This window comes from Athene noctua, unplaced genomic scaffold (genome assembly GCF_965140245.1).
Source record: "Athene noctua unplaced genomic scaffold, bAthNoc1.hap1.1 HAP1_HAP1_scaffold_36, whole genome shotgun sequence".
NCBI classification, from domain to species: Eukaryota; Metazoa; Chordata; class Aves; order Strigiformes; family Strigidae; genus Athene; species Athene noctua.
This window is the reverse complement of record NW_027437538.1, coordinates 1,555,370-1,565,434: the sequence shown is the minus strand read 5'-3', so window position 1 is coordinate 1,565,434 and position 10,065 is coordinate 1,555,370. Positions and strand designations below refer to the sequence as shown.

Genomic DNA, 10,065 nt, shown 5'->3' with positions numbered 1-10,065 from the left:
GAAACAGAAGCTCTGCCCCGAGGCTGGCAGCTCCGGGCTGGGTGGGTCTGTCCTGCCGCGCTGAGCCTTGAAGCTCAGAGATGCTTGTGCTGGTGGTCACCGAGAGGCAAACCTGGCTGTTTCTGCACCCGCTGGGGTGCCGAGCTTTTAATTCTTTACCCTCTTTTTTTTATATTACGTGGCTCCTGGCTTTTCTTCTACAGTCCCAGCTGTTTTCAATGGTATCAGTGGCTCCACAGATTCGTTCTTTCAGGCCGGGCAGTGGGGTGAATTGGACCCTTTCCTGCTGGTGCTCTGCTCGTTCCCGGTAGGATTGCTTTGGTTTGTGCCTTCCCCGGGGCGAGAAGGGACCCGGCTGTGGTGGGTTGATCCCCGCCAGGAAAAGCCCGACCCGGGGATGGAACAGCTGATTTCAGCGGCGGCCTTTGGAGCAGGGACAGAGGTGGTCGGGGCTGTGGGAGAGGAGCCGGGGAGGAGGGGACGTGGGGAACACCAGGAGGAGAGAGAGAAGGAGGCACTGAACGTCTGAGTGTAACCGCTGCAAACGTCAGTTCAACAACAAACTTCATCTGTTTGCTGCAGAGCGGAGCTGGAGCCAAGGGGTGACGTTCCCCAACACCGCGCTGCCCAGACGCTCACGGCCACGGGATTTCTTAAAACAAGGCCATGACTGGGTATTTCCTTGAGGTAGGCCCCTCCTGCGCTCCGAGCGGGAGGAGCATCGCGGCTGTGAGCGGGGCAGAGGCTGCGCGGGCAGCGGGGACCCGGCTGCTGTTCAGCCCCTGACGCCGAGGGGCAGAGGAGGAGGCGCAGCCGTTCCCCATCAGGTGCCCCACGCCTGGAGGAGGACGGGGAGAAGGGGCGGCCGGTAGGTTCCGGGGAGACTGTTGGAATCTTGGGGGGAAAAATGGAGAACTGGGGGGCCAGTGGGATCTGGGCGGGGGGTAAGGGGGTTTTGGAGGGACCGGGGTGTGGGGGACAAATGGGGTTTGGAGAGGCCACAGGGGTGATTTGGGGTCGCTGAGGGTCCCAGGGGTACCTGATCCCCCTCCATGTGTCCCTCCTCAGCAGATGCTGCTGCCTCAGGTGGACCCCGAGAGCGTCAGCCCCGACTGCCTCCAGTACCAGTGCTGGGAGGTACTCCAGGTGCGAGTGGGAGGAACTGGGAGGGGGCTGGGGGTCACCAGAAGGGGTTCTGGGCGGGGACTGGAGGGTGCTGGGAGGCAGCTGGGGGCTACTAGGAGGGACCTGGGGGAACTGAGAGGTAACTGGGAGGGAGGCAGTGTGGGCATGGGGTACTGGGAGGTAACTGGGTGGTAACTGGGAGTACTGGGGTGGGCTGGGTGTTACTAGGAGGTAATTAGGAGGCAGCTGAGGGCTACAGGGAGGGAACTCAGGGGCACTGGGATGATCTGGGAGCACTGAGAGAGGACTGGAGACACTGGAAGGTGGTTGGGGACCACTAGGAAGAGCCAGAGCAGTGCTGGGAGAGACTGGGAAGTAACTGGTAGGGAGGTGGTGTAGGTGTGGGTAACTAACTGGGAGCACTGGGATGGGCTGGGGGTCGCTGGTAATTGAATGTGGTGGGGGACTACTGGGAGGTGTCTGGCGGTTAAGGAGAAGGACCGGGAAGTAGCTGGGAGGGAGGTAGGGCAGGTGGGAGTAACTGGGGGTGACTGGGAGCACTGGGCAGGCTCTGTGCGGACCCTGACAGGCGCCCTGGCCACCCGGGTGGTCCTCCAGGCTGTGGGGGTGGGGGACAGCGCTGCCACCGTCACCGGGGCCACCCTCACCTGGGTGCTGTGGGGTGAGGCCCCCAAAGCCCCTTTTCATCCCCAAATCCTCCATGGCCCCAGTGTCCATGTTTCACCATCAAATCCCCCGATTTTACCACAAAATTTCCACATTTGACCCCAAATTTACCATTTTTGACTCCCAAACCTTCCACTTTTGATCCCAGAATTTCCCCGTTTGACACCAAATCAGCCTCAGCACCCCCAAAATTCCTGTTTTTCATCCCATAATCTATCTTGAATCTCAAAATCGCACAGTTTTACCCCAAAATCTGTACCAGCACCCCCAAAAGCCCCCCACTTCTGCTCGAAAATTCTCTATGGGCCCCAGAATCCCCCAGTTTGACGCCAGAATGGTCACCACCTAGCAACTAACCAGTGCCCAGTCAAAACCAGCCCAGCTCCCCAGTACCAGGGAGAGGGTTTTGGTGCTGGGACAAATGGCGACGTGCCAGCTTGGCTCACGGGGGCCGTTTCGTGCCCTGAGGTACCTCGGGAGGGGCAGGATGGGCTAAAGCTTCCCCCCTCCTCCTCCTCCTCCTCCTCCTCCTCCTCCTCCTCCTCTCCGGGCTGGGTGCGGGTGTGGGGTCCTGGGGGCAGCGGCAGAGGCCGGGGGGGACCCTGCTCAGCACACTCAGGGGGGTCCCCTTTGGAAGGACGCTACGGAGTCCCAGCGGCTTGTGGCTCCAGCTTTATTTTAAAAAACCATTATTCCAGGACTTTTTCCAGAGAGTTTGGTCTCTCCGACGCTCAGCAGAGCCAGCAGCACAGCGCCCGCAGGCTCCATCTTGATGTCGGACTCTGCTCTATTGTCAGGACTGAGACGGTCTGGGCTGCCAGGGAACTGATGGAGAGTTCAGCCTCTTTCCTCAAGGGCAGGAGCGCTGCAGGAGAAGGGAGCAGAGCAGCCGTGAGCCCCCAGTGCCCGCAGGGACCCCCCCCAGCCCATGCCAGCCCCATCCATCTCCTTCCCTGCCAGGAGGAGCCGGTGAGACACCCAGAGGGGCTGAGGCTGCTGCTCAGGAATGACCCGTGTGCCCCCGACACCCAAAGGGGCTCAGGACCGGGACAGGCCACGGAGTCATTTTTCCATTTGCCGTACGAGTGGGTCTAGAGTTGTGTGCGGCCTCAACGAGCCCGTGTATTGATCTGAGCATCCCAGCGTGGAGCCTGGACATCATCAGCCTCCTGGCAAGGGGCGGGACAGAGACAGCTGTTCTTTCCCCACAAATTCCCTTCCTTTCTGGGGAGAAAACAAAACTCCTCCCATTTCAAGACCTTACTACAGAGCTATGCTAGCCTCTGTGTTAAGACAGAGACAACTTTGTGAAACTGCTCTTGGAAAAAACCTCCTGAAACTGCTCATCTGCCCCTGGACTGTTTTCCTGGGGCGGGGCCGGGCACGGCAGCACCTGCCCGGGCTCTGTCCCCTACTCACCGTTGCAGATCTCCCACAGCATCTCCCGGCTGAGGATCCTCCGGCGCCGCACAGCAAGCCCTGGGGCACAGAGCTAATGTCAGAGCTCTGCTCCCCCTGGGCAGGGCTGTCCCCCGGCAAGGACAGCGCCCGAGGGCGCTGGGAACCAGCAAGAGCCCAGCGAGCCCACCAGTGGGGACTGGGGCTGGGGGGCCAGAAATGGGTCCCCGGGGACTCACCGATGAACCTGACGGCCGCCTCCCGCACGGTGGCCTGAGGGTCCTTCAGGTAGGGCAGGCTCTGGAGCAGATATTCTTCCACCCTGCTCCTCCTGTGCGTTATCTGAGGGAGCACAAGGGCACGGGGCTGGTACGGACCCTCTGCAGCTGTCCGCTCCCTCCCAGTGACTCCCGTCTCCCAGCCGGGAGCCCCGTGGGGCTGGGGGCCAGAGAGAGCCGCAGGCAGAGGGGGCTGGGGGTGCCGAGACCCCTCCGTCCCGCTGCCAGGGCCCAGCTGGGCCGGGCTCTCCTGGAGAAGAGCCCCTGGGGGCTGCGTGCTGGAGGGCAGGGAAGGAGGCTGCAGCTGGAGCAGCGGGGCCGGGGCAGGGCGGCGATGCAGAGCGGCGCAGCCCCCCCCGGCACGGCTGCAGCCCCCGTCCAGCCCGCCCCGGGGTGTGGGGGGTGTCCTCACCAAGCACTCTCCGATCAGGGGTGTCTGCCCTGTCTCGGCCGCGGAGCTGAGCCTCCTCCAGCCCAGGAACTCTCCACAGGCGCTGAGGGTGTCCCGGGAAGCCTGCGGAGAAGCAGAGGCTGGGCGATGGCACCAGAGCCCGGGGAGGAGAGCTGGCATCCTCCTGCTCTGGGCCTGGCTTTGAGCTGGGGCACGGGGTGATCCCGGGATTGGATCCCCCTTCATTGCTGGGGCCATGCCGCGCTCTGGGAGCCGGCCCCGGCTGAGCAGGGAACTGTCTGTGCCAGGTTCTCTGGCCCTGCTCGTGCTGGGGCTGCAGGGACCCGTCCTGTGGGCCGGGGGGTCCCCACCTCCCCCTCCAGCTCTGCAGCACTGGGACCAGTGCAGCGGGACCCCGCGGTGACGCACATTCCCACTGTCCCTCACGCCCAGGCCACCCCCGTGGTGTCCGCACGCCCCTCCCCGCGACACCAGTCGCTGTCACTGCACCTTGGCCACGCTCTCCACCTGGTCGCTCGTATGGAAGAAGAGTGGGAGCAGCACACTCTGCACTGTCTCCACCATTTTTTTCTTGTTCCTCTCTGCCGCAGTCTTCACCACGTCTCTGAAGAGGCGGATGGAGAGCTCCCGCACCCGGCTGCACTCCTGGCAGGGAGGAGGACAGAGGGAGCTCAGCACCCTGCCCACGGTGGGGGGGGAGAGGAGCTGCTCCGGGGTCGGATCCTGAACGCAGGAGCCGTCGGCCAGATCTGCAGCTGCGGCTCAACAAGCCCTGGAAGGCCGCAGGAGAGGAGCAGGAAGGGGAAGGGGAAGAGCCCCAAAAGGCTACGCAAGAGGAGTAAGGGGGGACCCCTCCCAAATGCTTCCCGCATGGCCGCACCGAAGGGCAGCCATCTTGCAGCCATCGCCTCTGCTCAGGCTCCCACGGCAGTCTTACATGATCGAAGAGGGGCAGGAGCTTCTCCGCCAGCTTCGGGGAGATGAGGTTGGCTTCCGCCCTCTTCATGTGCCCCAGCACGTTGATAAACACCACCAGAGCCTTGCTCGTGACATCAGCGTTGGCACCCGTCAGGGTCTCCAGTATGTCCGGCAGCAGCACTGGCAGTTTTCTGGCCTGTACGAAACACACCGTTGCCTTTTTGTGAAGCGGTGAAAGACCCCCCCACCGCCCCAGCCCCCGGCTGCCGATGTGGCTCCCCTTGCCGACCCCCCCACGCACCGTTTCAGGTGTCTTTGACAGCGTGATGAGGGCCGTGAGCACCAGCGAGAGCATCACTGGGTTGGGACGCCTCAGGTACCGCTGGGCTTTGTAGAGGGCAGCAAACCCCTCTGCATCAATGTCAGCGCAGACCAGGAGCTGAAATGGAGACAGCGGTGAGAGACCAGCAGAGCTGCAGGGCTCCCTCCCCGCACCAGCACGGTCCATGGCAAGGGTCTCCTCTCCCCCTGCAGCCACCTCCGAGTCCCCACGTCTCTGACCCAGGACCAGCAACCGCCTCGACTCTGGTTTCTGCCCCTTCCCGGGGTCTCCAGGCTGCGGAGCTGGGCAGGGGGATGCAGGCAGGGGGGAGGGCAGAGCGCTGCCTGTGCCGGGACAGGCTTGGTGGGGCCAGACCAGCGTGGGGTGGGCCCGAGCGTGTGGCACAGGGGTCTGGCTGGTGCTGAGCAGGGGAAGGAGGAGGAGGAGGAGGAGGAGGAAGGGAGATCGCTGGGGCTGGGCGTGGGTCACTCACGGCCAAGGGGTAGATGCAGGCGTCCTCCGCGGCAGAGCTGAACACCCTGCGCAGCCGCCAGTCCCGCAGCACGCTGACCAGCTCCGACAAGATGCCCCACAGATCCCAGGGCGTGGAGATCGTCACCTCCCACATGGCCATGGCAGCGCTGCGGAGCCAGAGCCAACTCGGTCAGTCGGGCTGCCTCGGCTCCTCCAGACCCCGGCCCTGCCCACCCCCTCATTTCGGGGTGCCCGGGGAGGCAGAGGGGGGTGAGGTTCTGTTCCCGTGGGGCAGGGGCTCTGCTGGGGCCGGCTCTGGCTGCAGGGGGAAGCGTGGTGGGATGGAGAGCCCTGCTCCTCGGGGATATCCCGCAGTTTCCCGTGGGTCTGGCAGCCAGAGAGTCTCTGGGCCACTCTGCCCGTGGGGAACGAGCCCTCAAGGCTGTCAGGGCCGGTACCTGTCACACGCTGGAGAGATCCTCAGAAGGCTCCTGACCACCTCCCTGGGGCTCCACCTGGTCAGCAGCAGCAGCAGCGAGTCCAGGCTGTTGCGGGCTGGCTCCGTGCGGATGCGCTCCACATTTTTGTGGATGTATCTCAGGATTTCTGGCACCTGGAGGGGACGTGGGTAAGGATGGTGCTGCTGTTCCCACCCCTCCCTGCTGCCTTGAAATGGTTTGGGGGTCCTGAGAGAGCCGGGTTAGGGCAGGAGGGAAGAACAAGGCTTGACACATATTGACACAGGAGGACGGTCCAGCCACGGGGCACTTACATCCGTCAGCCAGGACGCGGGGTCCCTCACGGCCATGTCCACGACATCTCCGCCCTTCTGCCTGTCCTGGACATCGTCTGACGTCAAGGCCTCGATGGCCACAAGGAGAACGTCCATCCTCTGAGAAGGCCGGAGGTATTCGCCAAACACCTACGGGAGGAGGGATGGGGGGAAGACGTGTCACTCTGAGCATGCCGACGGTGCTGCACGTCTGGTGAGCTCAGCCGTCCCTGGGTCCCTGTGCTGCACAAGCCGATGCCACAGACAAGGGTCCCTGCGAGGGGGGAGCTCATTACCATTGTCATGTCGCTGCTGTCAAGAGAAGAAAGCATCCAGGTGCTCTCAGTATCCCATCCTGGTTGGAGCTCTGGATCCTCCTCCAGGAGCGTCTCGCCTACAGGGGAACACGGAAGAGTCGCTAGGACACGCCACCTTCCCAACGAGCCTCCCGGGCGGCGAAGAGCTTTAAATGGCCCCACGCCGAGGAAACGGGGTCCCGGCATCGAGCCCGCCCCGGGGAGCCCTCTACTCACCCATCTGCAGCGGCTGCACCGTGGACACCTCGTGGGGCTCCGGAGGAGAGCTGCTCTCCTGGGGAGCCCCCACCTCCTCCCAGACCACCCTGGGGCTGCTGGGGGGTCTCTCTGCCATGCTCAGAAATGGAGGGAAGTGGCTGAGGGACCGTGGGGGGGTTCGGCTTAAGGGAAACGCCGGGGGCGGTGGGGAAGACGTGGGCTGTGCTCAGGAGTGTCCTCACTGCGCTCCTGCCCTGTCCCTTCCCCGTCTTGTCAGACCCTGCGGGGCTGCGCTGCTCAGATACGGTGCCGGGGGTGACACGGAGTGATGTCACAAAGGGGTCACATTGTGACGCGTCACCCAGGCCGGGTGGGGCAGGGTTCCGCTGCGGGGGGTGGGGACCCAGCTCGCCATTGGCCGACAGCTCCTCTTGGGGTTTCCCCAGGCCCCCATCATGTCCCCTCAGCACCTTCCTGTACCCTCGGGCTCGTCCCAGAGGGTTCTCACACCCCGGCACAGCCCGCGGGCCTTCTGCTTTGGTCCCGACAGAAACACTCCAGACTGGCCCATCCCTGCTTAGTGGTCACCTGAGGCGTTTGCTCGCCCGTGTCCAGTTCTGTCCCACACTCACAGAGTAGCTTTAATCTGCTATGACAGTGTCCTGGTTTCAGCTGGGATAGAGTTAATTTTCTTGAGCTGGGAGGGGCGCAGCCAGAGTGCCAGGCCCAGACTGGCCATTGGAGTGTTCCCCATCCGTGACGTTATGCTCAGGATATACAGCAGGTGCGTTCTCTCCTGCTTCAGTTTTGCAGTGGCAGGATCTCCGTTCTGTCGGGGTCGCTGTCCGGGAGCGGGCTGGGAATCGGGCGGTGGGTGCTGAGCAGTCGCCTTGGGCATCACCCGTTTGTACTTTCTACTCTTGTTATTGTTTTATTTATTACAATCACTAAACTGATGGTTTTTTATTTCAACCTACGAGTTTTCCTTGTGTCCCTCCACTCTCTTCCCCCATCCCCCTATGGGCGGAGGGTGAGCGAGCGGCTCCGTGGTGTTTGGCTCCGACCGAGTTCAAACCACGAGAGTCCTTTTTGGTGCCCAGTGTGGGGCTCGAAGGGTCGAGATAGCGGCAGATCTGGTCAGTGTGTCATAGCCATTGGTTAGAAGCATTCATTATATTGGCTTATCCGTTGCTGGTCGTCATGTCCATCGCTTGGCTCCTTAAAATTGCATCACCTCATTTGCTGTATATAGTCCCCAGATGCTTCTCACCACCCGTGGGAGTCGGGTTAAGATTTTTGTTTTGCTGAACTGTGTAACACTGATTGATGGCACGGTGAAGTTGTCAGTCCTGAGGCTACTTACACCGGTGTTTGAGAATTTGGGGAATTTTGAACAGCCTCGGAATGCTGAGACTAACACTGTCGTCTTACTGCTGGGAGCCAGCGTGTTCCTGCATGGGTTCAGGCTTTGTTCAGGGTTGAGCAACTATCTGAGTATCACCCGGAGATCTACCCCAGGGTCGGAGAGTTCTGAGTGACTGGGGCTGTGGGACAGCACGGGCAAGTGCCCAGGATGGGGGTCCATGGGTCGGTGGTCGCGATCTCCCCCTGCCGGAATTACCTTTTGCTTAAGGACACGGTTTTCTTGGCAGGGACCTGCAAGCTGTTACGGTTACTGCCCTCAGTTCCCATTAATCCTGGACCTTGACAGCTACTTGCATTCTTCTAGTCCTGTGTATGTATTATAAATCAGTTTACAAATCACCTCGTGTTTTGTTGCCTAGGTTCTAACCGTTCCCTTGAAACAATTATGAGCAATCCCTTCGGCCTCGGTACGGGGCTGTACAGGGGATTTTAGAGTAGCAGTCAGTTGCTAGATTGAAAATAGTATAAATGTGAAATCATTTGTACTAAAATATCTCCTAATTCTATACTTATGTGAAAATCAAACGCAATTTAATTTCCGTTGTTAATAAAATCAGTAGCACTAGCACACAGCGATTCAGACACACCCCGTTGTTATTTTTATATCAAGTGCCCCTGGACAGTATTCCAGATGGAAGGCAGGTGCGGGTAATCCTTCCAGAAATACTGGCGGCTCAAAGCAATTGTCCTCCTGTCCCACAGAGCATCCCCAAAGAAGACTGAGCTCCCCAACAGGACTTGCCCGGCTGCAGTCCCTCCCCAGGAAGCCCAAAGAGAAACATGATGCTGTCACGACACTCGGGGACACTGTGGGACAGGGAGGGGACATGGGGACGGCCCCACATGGGGACACTGGGAGAGCTGGTGGCTCCCGACACGTGTCGTGATGATGGGGATGAGCTGGTGGAGACTGGGGACATAGCAGGACATCGGGGGCGGGGGGGTTGGTGGGGCACACAGGGGTGTTTAGAGCAGCCCTGGGTGACATCCCCCAGGGAATCCCAGGGAAGGGGACAGTGTGGGGGGGACGGTGTCCCCCAGACTCACGTATTTCCCAGGGAGAGGGGGGCGTTGTCCACCAGAGCCTTCACCATCCCCATGAGGGAGATGAGCAGCACCAGATTGTTCTGCACCCTGTTGACATGGACGTGGGGGAAAGGGAGACCCCAAAAAGCGTGGGGGGGTGATACAAGGGCCACCCCACTTTTGAGGACACACCTGTGTCACCCGACGTGTTGGGGACACCCATGGCACTCACCCCCTCTGAGATGAAGGTGCTGAAATGTAGAAGAATCTAGTAGAGACCGGGGTGGCAGCGATGCTCTGGACAGCTTGATGGGGGTGGATACGTGGGGATGTCACCCCAAGGGACAAGGGGACACCCCAAGTGATGTGGCAGGGGGGTGGGGACACGGTGGGGGAGCAACAGGGACCCCTAAATACGATACTGAAGGTGGGAGGAGAGAGGGAGGCCACCAACCCAAGAGGTCAGTGTTGACTTGGGGACACCAGTACATCCCCAAAAAATGTCGTTGGGGACCCCCTGAGATTTTGGGGACACGGGGGGGACACTGATGGCACGTTGGGCCTGGCAGGAGCCCACGCAGGCCTCGGGGATTCATTGCAGCAGAGCTGCTGTTCCACCCAGAGCTCGTAGGCGCGGTGGGGTTTGAAGCTCAGCGGGGTCCCCTCCAGCAAGGGCCCCTCCTTCTCCTGCCCTGGGGGCACCGAAAGGGGGG

At 61.4% G+C, this 10,065-nt stretch overlaps 1 long non-coding RNA gene across 1 annotated transcript; it reads left to right on the top strand.

Moving 5' to 3' along the window:
• The first annotated feature begins 531 nt into the window (after window positions 1-531).
• On the top strand, window positions 532-3,682 carry LOC141974254 (uncharacterized). Its single transcript, XR_012635703.1, has 3 exons — window positions 532-868; window positions 1,069-1,146; window positions 2,511-3,682. It is a non-coding gene; the product is annotated as an uncharacterized LOC141974254 (long non-coding RNA).
• The last annotated feature ends 6,383 nt before the right edge of the window (window positions 3,683-10,065 follow it).